The 17,254-nt window shown below is 45.5% G+C and overlaps 1 protein-coding gene across 1 annotated transcript in view; it reads right to left on the minus strand.

Moving 5' to 3' along the window:
• The window catches only part of LOC142257156 (carbonic anhydrase-related protein 10-like), a 1,219,065-nt gene that overhangs the window by 1,095,906 nt on the left and 105,905 nt on the right, over window positions 1-17,254 (minus strand). The window lies entirely within an intron of this gene.

Here is a 17,254-nt window from a genome sequence, read left to right on the forward strand (position 1 = left end):
AGGCAAAAGGGGCAACAAGTGTTAAGCATCTCTGTGAATGCCTTAAGGACTGTTGGAAGACCATTTCCGGTGACTACCTCTTGAAGCTCATCAAGAGAATGCCAAGAGTGTGCAAAGCAGTAATCAAAGCTGCTTTGCACACTCTTGCAAGTGCTGCTTTGCACACACTGCTGGTGGCTACTTTAAAGAACCTAAAATATAAGACATATTTTCAGTTGCTTCACAGTTTTTTGTTAAGTATTTCATTCCACATGTGTTAATTCACAGTTTTGATGCCATCAATGTGAATCTACAATTTTCAGATTCATGAAAATAAAGAAAACTCTTTGAATGAGAAGGTGTGTCCAAACTTTTTGTCTGTACTATAGATATATATATATATATATATATATTACACTGAAGGAGATAAGTATTTGATCCCTTGCTGACTTTGTAAGTTTGCCCTCTAACAACAACATTGGCAGTCTATAATTTTAAGGGTCGGTTAATCTTAACTGCGTGATTTGGAATAATATAAAAAAAAAATCCAGAAATCCAGAGAATTAATTACATTGTATAAATTATATAAATTTATTTGCATTTTGCAGAGAGAAATAAGTATTTGATCCCTCTGCAAATAAGACTTCATACTTGGTGGCAAAACTCTTATTGGCAAACATGGCAGTCAGACGTTTTTGTAGTTGATAATGAGGTTTGTGCACATCAGGAGAAATTTTGGTCCAATCCTCTTTGCAGATCATCTCTAAATCATTAAGATTTTGAGGCTGTCACTTGGCAACTCGGAGCTTCAGCTCCCTCTATAAGTTTTCTATGGGATTAAGATCTGGAGACTGGCTAGGCCACTCCATGACCTTAGTGTGCTTCCACCTCCATGCTTGACAGGGGGGTGGTGTTCTTTGGGTCATAGGCAGCATTTCTCTTCCTCCAAACACGGCAAGTTGAGTTAAGGCCATAGAGCTCATTTTTTTGTCTCATCTGACCACAGCACCTTCTTCCAGTCACTCTCAGAATCATCCAGATGTACACTGGCAAACTTCAGACAGGCTTGCGCATGTAACTTCTTGAGCAGTGGGACTTTGCGGGCACTGCAGGATTTTAAGCCATTACGGGGTAAGGTGTTACAAATGGTTTTCTTGGTGACAGTGGTCCCAGCTGCCTTGAGGTCATTAACAAGTTTCCCCCATGAAGGCTTAGGCTGATCTCTCACCTTCCTCATGATCTCGGATACCCCAAGATGTGAGATTTTGTATGGTGCCCCATATCGATGTTGATTGACACTCATTTTGTATTTTTTCCATTTTTTTACTATTACCTCAACAGTTGTCTCCTTCTCACCCAGCATCTTCCTTATGGTTTTGTAGCCCATTCCAGCCTTGTGCATGTCTATGAACTTGTCCCTGACATCCTTAGAAAGCTCTTTGATCTTGCCCAAGTTGTAGACTAACTGAGTCTGTGGACAGGAGTCTTTTACACCAGTGAAAATTTAAGACAGCTGTCTTTAATGCAGGTAACGAGTTGATTGGGAATGTCTAAGTGTCTGCAGGAGCCAGAACTCTTAATGGTTGGTAGGGGTACTTAAGTACTCAAATACTTATTTTTCTCTGTAAAATGAAAATAAATTTATATAATTTATACATTGTGATTTTCTGGATTATATTTTGGATATTTCATCTCTCACTGTTAAAATTAACCTACCCTTAAAATTATAGACTGTTCATGTCTTTGTCAGTGAGCAAACTTACAAAATCAGCAAGGGATCAAATAATTATTTCCTTCACTGTGTAAATATATGTGACGCGCCAGGGACATTGATCCAGCTTCAGGGACGCCACAGGGTCTTCTTTTAATATGGCAAACAGGTATGTCAGATTTTGTATGTGTCGTGACACCACTCACGGCTTGCGGTCAGGGATATGGATGACCGCCACTGCAGATCTTATGAGCGTCTGGGGCTGATGGGGTCTGCAGTCAGATGGTGTGGCCTCCTATGAGTGAGGCAGGCCCCAGGGGCTCAGGTGTGTAGAATAACAGGTCCCAGAATAACTCAGGCAGAGTCCAAAAGTCATTTAACTGATTTTTACTCACACAGATGTTCTGTGAGCTGGCCCGGGCGTTGCTGTGATGAACCAGGTAGGACCAGGACCTCCTTCAGGCCAGTCTGAGGGTAACAGGTTAGCTTGCCTTCCTAGCACTCTGTGTTCGGATAACCCCCTGACCTGAAGTACCATGGGGGTCTATCCAGGGAGTCGCTACTGCCTTTTCTCCCCTTTTTGGACCGTTTGCTGGCAGCGTGGATCCAAGGCTTGAACGTCTGATCATAATAGAAATGACTGAATATTTTTAGGCTACACATTTTTTAAACTTTTTTTGTCCAAATCGCAGCAAAACAGAAGTGAATTAAGTCACATTGTAACTCCAAAAGTACTGCAACAAAAACAAAAAGTCTAACTGGGTGTATTGTCAGTGACTTGCTTGCCTTGGTCGCATTTCCTAAGGATTGAAAGTCAACCAAGTTCACTTGTACTGCACTGCGATGTAGCAATCTTTTATTTTTATGCCATATGAGGTGAAAGTGGTCAGGTTACTTGCAATTCATGTATTATTTGATGGTTTAGTTTTAACTGTATAACCTGTAAGTACAAGATTCAAGTCTACAGAAGTAACTTTCAATCAGGATTAGAGTTGAGTGAGGTTCGTGGTTCTCCAGTTCGCGGTTCGAGTGATTTTGGGGGCAGTTCTAGATCGAACTAGAACTCGGGCTTTTTGCTAAAGCTCGATAGTTCTAGTTACGTTCGAGAACGGTTCTAGCAGCAAAAAGCCAAGATAATTACAAGCTGGCTTTCCGCTGTAATAGTGTAAGTCATTCTGTGACTCACAATATTATGAAATTTCAGCGTATAGTCTGCGGGAACAGCGCGTTCAGATCACTGCTGCTTGGATAATGGCGATCGCCATTTTTTTTTTCTGTTCTTCCTTCCCTCCCTAAGCGCGCGTGTAGTGGGGCGGGCCAGCATGTCAGCCAATCCCAGACACACACACAGCTAAGTGGACTTTTAGCCAGAGAAGCAAAGACATGTGTGATAGGATGTCCATGTCACATGCCCCTGCATTATAAAAACGGGCATCTGCCCATCTGGACACCATTATCTGACTTCTGTGTCTGGGTGTCAGTCACCACTGGCGCAGCTCCTGTCTCCGATACTGCTGTGTACACTCTACACACAGCGCTATACAGAATAGGGATAAAAGTTTCTTTCAGCCCTTGTAAGGGCTAATTACAGCAGGCTCAGAGCCATAGTTGACAGTCAGGTTTGTGGAAAGAGGTTTTAACAGCTACAGATAAGAGCGTCTGTGTAGCTAAGGTAAGGGAGTTCATTGCTGCATTTCACCATTAGGAGGGATAGAAAGTGAGGCTTCCTTTCCTCTACACTGACCCACAACCCGTCCACTGTACCTTCCTGCCCTTTGCACACTCAAGCTCATTGTTACTAAGCCATTATACTAGCAAACACTGAGGAAACTTAGTGGCATCCTAAAAGTGGCTGTTGGACTTCCATTAGTGTCCCACTAGTGCAAATCTATTTGCAGCACCTCTGCATTGCACACTCAAGCTCATTGTTACTAAGCCATTATACTAGCAAACACTGAGGAAATTTAGTGGCATCCTAAAAGTGGCAGTTGGACTTCCATTTGTCCCACAGGTGCAAATCTATTTGCAGCACCTCTGCATTGCACACTCAAGCTCATTGTTACAAAGCCATTATACTAGCAAACACTGAGGAAACTTAGTGGCATCCTAAAAATGGCTGTTGGACTTCCATTAGTGTCCCACTAGTGCAAATCTATTTGCAGCACTTCTGCATTGCACACTCAAGCTCATTGTTACAAAGCCATTATAATACCAAACACTGAGGAAATTTAGTGGCATCCTAAAAGTGGCTGTTGGACTTCAATTAGTGTTCCACTAGTGCAAATCTATTTGTAGCACCTCTGCATTGCACACTCAAGCTCATTTTACTAAGCCATTATACTAGGAAACACTGAGGAAACTTAGTGGCATCCTAAAAGTGGCTGTTGGACTTCCATTAGTGTCCCACTAGTGCAAATCTATTTGCAGCACCTCTGCATTGCACAATCAAGCTCATTGTTACTAAGCTATTATACTAGCAAACACTGAGGAAACTTAGTGGCATCCTAAAAGTGGCTGTTGGACTTCAATTAGTGTCCCACTAGTGCAAATCTATTTGCAGCACCTCTACATTGCACACTCAAGCTCATAGTTACTAAGCCATTATACTAGCAAACACTGAGGAAACTTAGTGGCATCCTAAAAGTGGCTGTTAGACTTTCATTAGTGTCCCACTAGTGCAAATCTATTTGCAGCACTTCTGCATTGCACACTCAAGCTCATTGTTACAAAGGCATTATAATACCAAACACTGAGGAAATTTAGTGGCATCCTAAAAGTGGCTGTTGGACTTCAATTAGTGTCCCACTAGTGCAAATCTATTTGCAGCACCTCTGGATTGCACACTCAAGCTCATTTTTACTAAGCTATTATACTAGCAAACTGTGCTGCCATTTTAAGGGCCATAGTTTCATTGTCCGGGATAGTTATTATTGTTTATTCTGCTGTCAATAAAGGTAGACCACCGCTGCATTCTACACCACCTCTCAATTTTTACTACCACATTTTAAGTGGACATTCTTGTCGCTAGCAAAATGAGTGGCAAAATGACAGATGGGAACAGGCGTGTTGGAAACGGAAAAAAAGGTTGTGTCCGTGGGGAAGGTGGCAAAGCTCCATTAACATCTGCTGAAGATAGGCCATCTTCCAGCAAAAGTAAGATGTCTTCTTCTTTCCGTGGACAATCGGATGTGCTCTCTTTTTTACGAACACGAACAACTGGAACAAAGGTAGATGTTGTCCAAAAAAAGAAAATGCTTGAATGGATCTCAAGTGGTCCAACAAGTGCCCTCTCCTCCACCTCAACTACCACATCCAAAAAACACCAGTCCTCTGAGTTGTCAGCCCAATCACACTTGCTTTCTCCCAGCTCTCAAGTCTCCATCCGCCCTGCACAGTATGGTGGAACAGAGATGGCTGAGTCTGCAGAGCTGTTCAGTCACACTATAGCCTGGGAATCAGAGGTCTGCTCCCAAGCTACAGTGAGTACAGACCAGGAAATGGTCTGCAGTGATGCCCAGAACCTTTGTGACTCAGATTCAGGCCGTGATGACCAAGTTTCTGAGCATAATGTTGACTCTTATTCACAAACTGAAACACCTGTTGTAACAGACAATGAGGAACATACTGATGACGATGAGATGCAGATACCAGATTGGGATGACAACTTAAATATTCGTTCAGGGCAGGAAGAGGCTCGGTCTGAGGGGGAGGGGAGTGCAAACACAACGCTCGATGATGAACTTCTAGATCCCACCTACTGTCAACCCACAGTCAGGCACTGGAGGAGGTCAACAGAGGCAGCGGAGGAGGATGCAACTGACAAATAAGTTACCTTGCACCTTCCTGGACAGAGGAAGAGAACTGGTAGCATGTGTACAACTGCATCCTCAGCAGGCTCAGCAGGTTGCATGCCCTCTAAGCCTTGCCTAGCCTGGTCCTTTTTTGACATAGCAAAAGATCGCCCAAATCATGTGATCTGTAAAATTTGTCGTAAATCTGTTAGTAGAGGGCAAAACCTCAGCAGTTTGACAACTTCTTCCATGAATCGTCACATGAATAAATATCATATGTCCCAGTGGGAAGCTCACCGTGCTGCAATGCGGCCTAGCGGAGCGGACCATCCACCGCCTGCCCTTTCCAGTGCATCCGCGCGCTCTTCATCTTCTAGGACTGTGGGGACAGCTGTCACACCTGGTTTTCCACGCACAACTTCCACCACTGTAACCGCAACAGGCAGTTTGCTTGGTAGGTCGTCAGTTGGTTTGGAAGGGAAAACAAGTGCGTGTGTACAGCTCTTTCAGACATCGATAGCACCAACGTTGGATGAAGGCAACATCATGTCTACGCCTGCACTTTCCTCACAAACCTGCATTTTTCCATGGACACCCTACTCACCACCGTCTACACACAGCAGTCAGATCTCTGTCCCTCAGATGTGGAGAAATAAAAGGCCATTTCCTGCGACCCATGACAAAGCTAAGAGGTTGACTTTATCCCTCTGTAAGCTCTTGGCTACCGAAATGCTGCCTTTCCGCCTGGTGGACACACAGGATTTTAGAGACCTTATGTCTGTCGCTGTGCCCCAGTACCAGATGCCCAGTCGCCATTACTTCTCTAAGAAAAGTGTGCCTGCACTACACCAGCATGTCGCACACAACATCACCGCTTCCTTGAGAAACTCTGTGAGTGAACGTGTGCATTTCACCACAGATACTTGGACCAGTAAGCATGGACAGGGACGTTACATCTCGCTGACTGGGCACTGGGTAACTATGGTGATAGATGGTGAAGGGTCTGCTGCACAAGTCTTGCCGTCCCCACGACTTGTGTGTCAATCCTCTGTCTGTCCAAGTTCCTCCACTGCTTCTGCCTCCTCAAGCTCGTCTGGGTCCTCCACCTCCGCCCCAAGCCTGCCTGGTCAGGCCACCAGCGTTGTAACTGCGCAGAAGGAATCACGCACACCTCATTACTATGCTGGCAGCAGAGCGCAACGGCATCAGGCGGTCTTTGTCTTGAAATGTCTTGGAACTAAGAATCACACAGAGGCTGAGTTGTGGGCAGCTCTGGAGACTGAGTTTGGTAAATGGTTGTCTCCACTCAACCTGCAGCCTGGTAAGGTCGTGTGCGACAATGCTGCAAGCCTGGGTGCGGCCCATCGCCTGAGCAAGGTGACATATGTGCCTTGTATGGCTCACGTGTTGAACCTTGTTGTCCAGCAATTTTTAACACACTATCCCGGCCTAGATGGCCTTCTGAACAGGGCACGAAAACTGTCTGCTCACTTCCGCCGTTCAACCGCCGCAGCTGAGCGACTTGCATCGCTCCAGAAGTCTTTCGGCCTGCCGGTTCATCACCTGAAATGCGATGTGCTGACACGCTGGAATTCGACTCTCCACATGTTACAGCGACTGTGGCAGCACCGCCGAGCCCTGGTGCAATACGTCATGACGAATATCATGGGCCAACGAGATGCAGATGTGGGGCTGATCACCCTGGACAACAGGAAGGGTAGGAAGTACAGGAGGAGTCATATGCACAAGGGACAACAACATCACCAAGGTCCAGATGTTCATCATCACCAAGGCGGCAGGCATGGGACCATGGGGGACAGTGATCAACAAGGGCGCATGGTAGCAGGCAAAATGTTGAGGAAGGTGCAGGAGAATATGAAGAAATGGAGGATGTACTGTCCATGGACATGGAAGACTTAGCGGATGAGGGAGACCTTGGTCAAATTTCAGTTGAAAGAGGTTGGGGGGAGATGTCAGAGGAAGAAAGAAAGGTTAGCACCTCTATGTCACAAACACAGGATGGACTAGCTCCACATGGCTGCGCCAGACACATGAGCGCCTTCTTGCTGCACTACCTCCAACATGACCCTCGAATTATCAAAATTAGAAGGGATGATGAGTACTGGCTTGCCAAACTATTAGATCCCCGGTACAAGTCCAAATTTTGTGACATAATTCCAGCCATAGAAAGGGACGCACGTATGCAGGAGTATCAGCAAAAGCTGTTACTCGATATTAACTCGGCTTTTCCACAAAAAACCCGTGGTGCACGGAGTGAATCTCCCAGAAGTATCTCCAAATGAACATCGATGCCATGACTTTGCAACTGGAGCCTTGCTCATTTTGGGCTTCAAATCTTGAAAAATGGCCAGAGCTCTCTACTTACGTCTTGGAGATCTTGTCGTGTCCAGCTGCCAGCGTTGTCTCTGAACGTGTCTTCAGTGCTGCTGGGTGTGTGCTGACAGATAAGCGCACGCGTCTGTCCAGTGACAATGTGCACAGACTAACGTTCATCAAAATGAACAAGTCATGGATCCACAAGGAATTTACTACTCCTGTGTCATCCTGGGGAGAGAAAATGCTTGTGTATTTTGAATGTTGTTGATGCAAATCTACCTGTGAAGTGTACAACTGGGGCACAAGAGCTGCCACTGAAGGGGTGTCTGTGTGGCCCAATTTTTGGAAAAAAAGGAGACTCCGCTTGGAGTAACCCTTGCTTGCAGTGTTTTTAGAAATGATCCAAGATGAACAGATCTGGGATCAGCAAAGACTTTGTTACCTAGCCCGGTGTCCTCCTGGGAACGGTTATGGATGGCGTATCTTTGAATGTGCTTGATGTAAATCTACCTGTGAAGTGTACAACTGGGGCACAAGTGCTGCCACTGAAGGGGTGTCTGTGTGGCCCAATTTTTGGAAAAAAGGGAGACTCCGCTTGGAGTAACCCTTGCTTGCTGTGTTTTTAAAAAGGAGCCAAGATGAGCATGTAATGGTTCAGCAAAGACTTTGCTACCTACCCCGGTGTCATCCTGGGGACAGTTAAGGATGGCGTATTTTTGAATGTGCTTGATGCAAATCTACCTGTGAAGTGTACAACTGGGGCACAAGTGCTGCCACTGAAGGGGTGGGTGTCTGTGTGGCCCAATTTTTGGAAAAAAGGAAGACTCCGCTTGGAGTAACCCTTGCTTGGAGTGTTTCTAAAAATGATCCAAGATGAACAGATCATGGTTCAGCAAAGACTTTGCTACCTACCCTGGTGTCATCCTGGGGACGGTTAAGGATGGCGTAATTTTGAATGTTGTTGATGCAAATCTACCTGTGAAGTGTACAACTGGGGCACAAGTGCTGCCACTGAAGGGGTTTCTGTGTTGCCCAATTTTGGGAAAAAAGGGAGACTCCGCTTGGAGTAACCCTTGCTGTGTTTTTAAAAAGGAGCCAAGATGAACATCATGGTTCAGAAAAGACTTTGCTACCTACTTCCTTGCAGTGTTTCTAAAAATGATCCAAGATGAACAGATCTGGGATCAGCAAAGACTTTGCTACCTACCCCGGTGTCATCCTGGGGACAGTTAAGGATGGCGTATTTTTGAATGTGCTTGATGAAAATCTACCTGTGAAGTGTACAACTGGGGCACAAGTGCTGCCACTGAAGGGGTGGGTGTCTGTGTGGCCCAATTTTTGGAAAAAAAGGGAGACTCCGCTTGGACTCACCTTGCGGTGTTTTAGATGATTTTAGAAGGGCATGCTATGCCTATATCTGTGTGTCCTCCTCTTTTTCCTTGTCCAGCTGTTTTGTTTTCGCATGAGTATATGTCCTTGTCACTTTCCCATGTGTTTGTGTTGTGTTGTGAGTTGTTTGTCACCTTTTGGACACCTTTGAGGGTGTTTTCTAGGTGTTTTTATGTGTTTTTGATTGCCTCCCATTGTTTCCTATGCGGTTCGAGTGGTTTGCCGAACCGGTTCGCCGAACCGAACTCGAACGATACCTCCGTTCGGCGAACCGAACTCGAGCCGAACCACGACCGGTTCGCTCATCTCTAATCAGGATCCATGGCTATACAAAGTAAGGCTGCAACAATGCTTTGGAGAAGGTTCATTATAGCTGTGAGAGGTGACCTCTTCAACAAAAGGAGCCTACGATGTCAATGTGAGACTAGCTTGTATCTATCTGATACTGCCATGTTGGACTAGAAGCAGAAAAAGTATTGATTTTAGTTTAAAACACTGTGTAGGGATGAAGATGCCTAGTTAAATTTAAAAGAATTGTTAAAGCTGATGAGACGAACTGGGGAGTAAAAACAAAGACTGTGAGATGTAGACTTTAGCTAACTACTGATTGATATATTTTCAGGTGTAAGCCTATAAGTTATGGTGCTTTTCAGTTTGTTCTTTACTTCCTTTTGCAGGGGGTTTATTTTGAATTAAGTTATACTTTTTAAGCTCTTCAAACTTTTATGCAGTTATGTGTATACACATCTTGGGGAACTAACTACTGATCTTTTGTGGATGTAGACTTGCACAAATCCTTCTGTCTCTTCATGTGTTTCCACACAGATAAGGACTCCGTAGGAGCCTTATCATCACTTCTAGGTAACTTTGTTCTTCTTTATCTTGAAGATAAGAAATGCTTATAGACATTGGCTTTATGTTTATGGACATTGTCCTGCTGTACAATAAATCATGGATTCCATATGATGGTAAAGTTTCTGCCAGTATTGATCAGCATTGAGGACTAGAGATGAGCCAACCCCTAGAGTTCGAGTTCGGTTCGTCGAACGGTGCCCCGTTCAACGAGCCGTTCGACGAACCTCTCGAACCCCATTGAAAACAATGGGAGGCAATCACAAACACATAAAAAAACATTATAAATGTACACATACAGTTAATAAACAGTGCCATAACACTTAAGGTACTGTCACACATAACGAGATCGCTAGCGAGATCGCAGCTGAGTCACCGTTTTGGGGACGCAGTTGCGATCCCGTTAGCGATCTCGTTATGTGTGACACTTACCAGCGATCAGGCCCCTGCTGTGAGATCTCTGGTCGTTGCAGAATGGTCCAGGCCATTTTCTTCAAAGGCGATATCCTGCTGTGCAGGACACATCGCTGTGTTTGACACTGTGTAACAGGATCACAGTGACTGCTGAGATCGTTATACAGGTCGCAACTGCGATCTGTATTGTTCTGCATCGCTGGTAAGATCTCACTGTGTGACATCTCACCTGCGACCTCCCAGCGACTTACCTGCGATCCCTATCAGGTCGCATCGTTTTCGGGATCGCAGGTAAGTCGTTATGTGTGAAGGTACCTTTACCGGTGCCCGCAATGCATCCTGCACTCTGTCTCCTGCCAATTTTCCTTCCAATAATCGCTGCGTCCTCCCGGTAACCAGCACCAGCATAGGACCTATCGTGACGTCAAATAGCCATGTAACCAGTCACGTGTCTCTTATCTCTTTGGCTACAGACTGGTCACATGGCTAGACGTCATCTCCTGTCCTAGATCCTGTCAGTGCATCTCTCCAGTACGCGGTGATCGTTTGTGCATCTCCGTGTATTGGCGACATGCTCTGGCACACGGACAACTCCCCATTCCTGCAAGGGGCACTCTTTACAGAGTCAGCCCACATGCAAGGACTGGCTGTCACAGCCGGTAAATAGCGGCACCGGGAATCACGTGATCGGAGCACCGTTGCTATGGTAACCCGGCTGTGAGCGGTGAAGTCACTAATAACAGCCGGCAGCCTGTGGTCACTCTCACTGAGTGGTTAGACTGCACGGAGCAGCAGCGTCTTTCTCCCATGCAGTGAAGCCTGATGTAGCAGAGCTGCATGGGTTGAAGGAGAAAGAAGACAGAAGACCATGGATCGTGGAGGGCTGACAGGGAATAATAAACATGGAGTCTCTAATGTATCTGTGTATTTATTTCTATTAAAGTATTTTTTCTCTGTGTGGTGTCTTTTTTTTAACCCTTTATTGGAGAATCTTAATGGCCGGGTCAAACGTGCCTGACATTAACAATCTCTGGCTTAATACTAGCTACTAAAACAAAGCTAGTATTAACTCATAATTACCCAGCAAGCCACCGTCACCAGGGCAGCTGGAAGAGTTGGATACAGCGACAGATGATGACGCTTCTATGAAAGTGCCATTTTCTGGGGCAGCTGCGGACTGCAATTTGCAGCAGAGGCGCCAAGAAACCTTGGGCTAAGCTGTGCTGCGGATTCCAATCCCCAGCTGCCTAGTTGTACCCGGCTGGACACAAAAATGGGGCGAAGCCTACGTCATTTTTTTTTTTTAAATTATTTCATGAAATTCATGAAATAATTAAAAAAAGGGCTTCCCTATATTTTTAGTTCCCAGCCGGTTACAAATAGGCAGCTGGGGGATGGGGGCAGCCGTACCTGCCTGCTGTACCTGGCTAGCATACAAAAATATGGCGAAGCTCACGTCATTTTTTTTTTTTAGTTTTTTGGGGAAAAAAAATGAAAAATGCTTCCCTGGATTTTCCATTGACAGTGAAGGTAACACCAAGCAGTGGGGGTTAGCAGCCCGTAGCTGCTTGGATTACCCTTATCTAGCAATACAAAAAATGCAGCGGGAGCCCATATATTTTTTTTTTATAATTTATTTAAATAACTAAAAAAAAATGGGCTTCCCTGTATTTTGATTGCCTGACATGACAGTGCTTTAAAAATAAATCATTAAAAAAAATGACGTAGCGCCCCGCGGTATTTTTGATTCTCAGGGCAGTTAAAGCAGACAGCTACGGGTTGCCACCCCCATCTGCCTGGCGTTACCTTGGCTGGCAATCAAAATACAGGGAAGCCCATTAATTTTTTTTATTTAAAAAAATAGTTAAAAAAAAAATGACGTGGGGTCCCCCCATTTTTGATAGCCAGCTAGGGTAATGCAGACGGCTGTAGCCTGAAAACCACAGCTGGCAGCTTTACCGTGGTTGGGGATCCAATGTGGAGGTAACCCCAGGCTCTTTTTTATAATTATTTTATAAATAATAATGATTACAAAAAAAAGTAGGGTCCCCCCCCAAATTGGATCACCAACCAAGGTAAAGCGGACAGTTGTGGTCTGGTATTCTCAGGGTGTGAAGGTCCATAGTTATTGGCATTTCACAGCCTAAAAATAGCAGGCCGCAGGTGCCCCAGAAGTGGCGCATCAACTAGATGCGCCAATCCTGGCGCTTCACCCCAGCTCATCCCGTGCCCTGGTGTAGTGGAAAATGGGGTAATAAATGGGGTTCATACTAGCTGTAAGGTCATCTGACATCAAGCCTAGCAGTTTGTGATGTTATGGCGTCTATCAGATACCCGACATCACAAACTGTCAGTACTAAGAAAACAAATAGAAAAAAAAAATGTATTTCAAAAAACACTCCCCAAAACATTCCCTCTTTCACCAATTTATTGTAAGGAAAAAAAAATAAGGAGGTCCCACGACGACTTTGGACCGTCTAGAATATGGGGGGGACACATTCAGGGAACGTATCCCCATTTTCTAGGAGTGCAGACCCTCCATGTCAGGAGTGTGGGTGTATTGAATCTCTACCCACTCTCCCCGGGTCAACAGCAGCAGAGTCCATGTCGTAACTGTTGCTACCAAAGCTGCAATGCCCTGCTCATGAGGTAAGGGCATACCTAATCAGGAGAATTATTCTACATTTCCAATATTGGTATTTGCTGATATTTTTGCTATTCCACCTACTATATATTGGGGATAGGATCTTGGAGATGGAATACCCCTTTAAGTCCAGTTGTCCAGCTGAATGAATACTAAACAACAGAGCTCGCTATTTAGATGTGTTTTCTTGTGGCGTATAACGGACTCTCATGTTTGGTAGTCATTCAGCAGGGCAACTATAAAATCAAATACCTCCATTTGGAAATGTAGTGTAGCTCTCCTGATTAACTATGTTCCTTACCTCATGAGCAGGGCATTGCAGTAGCTTACAGATGCATGGTTACAACCACTCACTGTGTCTGAACACAGGAAGCTGAGCTGACAGCCGCTCTGTGCATGCGGCAGCGTCTATTTTTAAGGAGGGGGCCACGGGGGATCAACGCTGCACAGATACCGTGGGACACCAGGGAACACCGGTGGGGTTATAGGGGGTGATCTGGCAGGGCCTGGGGAGGAGTTTACTGTCGCATGTGTCATGGCACATGCGACAGAAATCAGAGGATTAGGGTGAATGCGGCCGACGCGCTGCTGTGCGCGCGGCCATCTTGGATTTCCGGGAGGGGGTCGGGGGGGTCACTTTGGCGACACCGGGGGACCGGAGGGAACCGGGGAGGAGATTTATCTCCCATCTGACATGTTTGTTCATGCCAGATGGGAGATAAATAATTTTTTACCAGCGCTGTCATTTACTATGATGTGATCATCGGTATACGGTGTATCCCGGTGATCACGTGAGCGGGAACTAGAAAAAACGGCCTGAATCATGATCTCCAGGGTCTCAGCTACCCCCTGAAAGCCCGGAGATTTTCTGACGCTGGGGGGGGGGGCGCTATTCACTTATTTCTGCCTGTTGTTTATAAACAGCAGAACAGAATAAGGCTACATTCCCACGACCGATCCGTTTTTGCGGTCCGCAAAAAATGATCCGTTTTTTTCACTAGTGCATCCGTGTTGTTTCCGTTCCGTATACGGTCGGTATGTCATCCGTTTGTCATCCGTGTACCTTCCGTTTTTTTGGCGTACTGCCAAAAAACTGAAGGAGGGAAAATACATAAATTTACCCAGGATCCATAGCTTCAACCTACATGAGGCGGTCACATGTTCACTCCAGTGCCATTTTCTACTGCTTTTCACAGCGTAGAGCGCTCTGGTGATTTTCTTGTGCTTGTACACTTCATATCAGTCTTTTCTGTCATTATAATGGCAGAAAGACACATCATGTTCCACTCTCCTGCATTTTGTAATTCTGCCCCCTTTGGTGCCTTTCATGTGGCACTAAGGCGTGCTTAGCCTTGTATTTAGGCTAAAAAATAAATAAATTTAAGAAAAAAATGAAGTAGGGTTCCCCCTATTTTTGATAGCCATCTAGGGTAAAGCAGACGGCTGCAGCCTGCAGACAACAGCTGGCAGCTTCACCTTGGCTGGTAATCCAAAACTGCGGGCACCCCAAATTGTTATTTTAAATTAAATAAATAATTAAAAAAAAATAACAACACGTGGGGGTCCCCCCAAAATTGTATCACCAGCCAAGGTAAAGTGGACAGCTGGGGTCTGATATTCTCAGACTAGGGAGGTCCATGGTTATTGGACTCTCCCCAGCCTAAAAATAGCAGGCCGCAGCCGCCCTAGAAGTGGCGCATCCATTAGATGCGCCAATCCTGGTGCTTTGCCCAAGCTCATCCCGTGACCTGGTGTGGTGGCAAACGGGGTAATATATGGGGTTAATACCAGATGTGTAATGTCACCTAGCATTAAGCCCTGGGGTTCGTGAGGTCAGGCGTCTATCAGGTACCCGACATCACCAACCCAGTCAGTAATAAAAAAAAAAAATAGACGACAAACACATTTTTATTTGAAAAAACACTCCCCAAAACATTCCTTCTTTCACCAATTTATTAGAAAGAAAAACAAATCCAGGTCTGCTGTAATCCAAGGGGTTCCCATGACGATCCATACCATAGTCACTGTCCCAGTCAATGAAGAACAGAATATTTCCCATTGGCTGGGAGAGCAATGCAGTTACCTGAGCAAACATCAATAGGTCAGCCCAGGTCACTGCAGGGCATGACGAATGCTGCTGTCAGGAGCGAGGTACATTACCTGAGGTGATGACCTCCTGCACTGCTGATAGCAGAGCTGTCACTGACTTCAATGACCGCCGCCTTCACAACCACGTATCGCGGGAGCCTGTGACGTCACCGCTAGTCACAGTCTCAGGTCGGCAGCGAGAGGAGGAGATGTAACAAGCGGAGGCCATGGAGGACAGTGACAGCGCTGAGGTCGGGAGGGCGGGACTTCATCACCGCAGGTAAGCCAAGCAGGGTAATGTGTGTGGAGTGTGAGGTGGGTGGAGCCAAGCGGGGTAATGTGTGTGGTGTGCGAGGTGGGTGGAGCCAAGTGGGGTAATGTGTGCGGACTGCGAGGTGGGTGGAGCCAAGTGAGGTAATGTGTGCGGACAGTGGAGTGCGTGGTGGGTGGAGCCAAGCAGGGTAATGTGTGCGGAGTGCAAGGTGGGTGGAGCCAAGTGGGGCCATTTGTGCGGAGTGCAAGGTGGGTGGAGCCGAGCGGGGCCATGTGTGCAGGCAGCGGAGTGTGAAATGGGTGGAGCATAGTGGGGCCATGTGTGCAGGCGGCGGAGTGCGAGGTGAGTGGAGCCTAGCGGGGCCATGTAGCGCTGAGGACGTCAGTGCCGGGGACTGCATGTCTGGGGACAGGTGAGTGTGTGTGTGTGTACATGCCGAGTGCAGGAGGGGGCAGAGACGAGCGGGGAAATGTCGGCTCCCTGCACACGTAACCAGGGTAAATATCAGGTTACTAACCAAAGCGCTTTGCTTGGATACTTGATATTTACATTGGTTACCAGCTTACCGCAGGCTGCCAGTGATGGCTCCCTGCACACTGTAGCTGTAAAAAGCCCTGCTTTTGGTGATCAAACCGTTCTCAAACATAACTCGCACTATCGAGCTTTTAGCAAAAAGCTCGAGTTCGATCTCGAGCACCCCCAAAATCACTCGAACATGAAATTGGCGAACCTCGAACCTCGAACATCGCTCATCTCTATTGCGGACACTAAGAAATTGGGAATGTTGAAAATGGTAGAAACAGTGGTTGGCCAAAGAAACATGCATACTGTCCTTTGAAATTGTCCAGCAGGAAATTGGCAGAAATCAGTCAGACCAAGGTATACAGTACCCATTGGTTGTCAAAGATAGTATGGCAAAAAGCGGTCTTCAAGGAAGACAAACTATTCTTCTGAAATGGAAAAAAGGCCAAATAACTCAACTATGCAGGAAAAATATAGGAATTTGGGTGAAGAAAGGTGACACTAAGTGGTCTGGACTGAGGAGTCACAGTTTGAAATATTTGGCTTCAACAGAAGGACAAATTATGTGCAGATGTGATGGAGTTCGATACAATAATCAGTGTCCTAAATGAAGAGACAGAAGGATTTGCATCAGCCCAGATCAATAGAAGATCTTTTGTTAGTTCTCCAAGATGTTTTCAACAACCTCCCTGTTGAGTTTGTTCAAAAACTGTATGCAAGTGCAAGTGTACCCAGATGCTCTGATGCTGGTGTATATGTATATATATATATATATTTATATATATATATATATATATATATATATATATAATATGCATAGAGCAAAACCTAGACCAGCTCACCTGTTGGAGCTCTGGTAAAACTGAATCCATCTGGTTACTTCTGTGGTGCACGGATTTGTATTGGGAGATCATCCAAGGATTTGTGCAAACAGTGAAATGGATCCAGCAAAAAAATCCGGAGTCTGGATGGCAGTAAAAAAAATTTCTTTGTACTTTATTAAATATTATTAAAAATATTACAGAGCTCCTGTCATATTAAAGTGCAGGACACATGCAGAAACGGACGACAAACCAAAAGAAGGCTATTCAGACCTACAACTGTAGCTCAATACCCACTTCCACATAGCAGGGACAATAAAATATATATGATTGGTAGAGACTCAATTAAGCAATCCAAACCTATAACCAGTAGAGTCATAAATCCACCATAATGAGAAAGGTAGAATCAAATTGTATTAAATATCCACAACA

The sequence above is a fragment of the Anomaloglossus baeobatrachus genome, chromosome 11 (assembly GCF_048569485.1).
Source record: "Anomaloglossus baeobatrachus isolate aAnoBae1 chromosome 11, aAnoBae1.hap1, whole genome shotgun sequence".
In the NCBI taxonomy this organism is placed as follows: Eukaryota; Metazoa; Chordata; class Amphibia; order Anura; family Aromobatidae; genus Anomaloglossus; species Anomaloglossus baeobatrachus.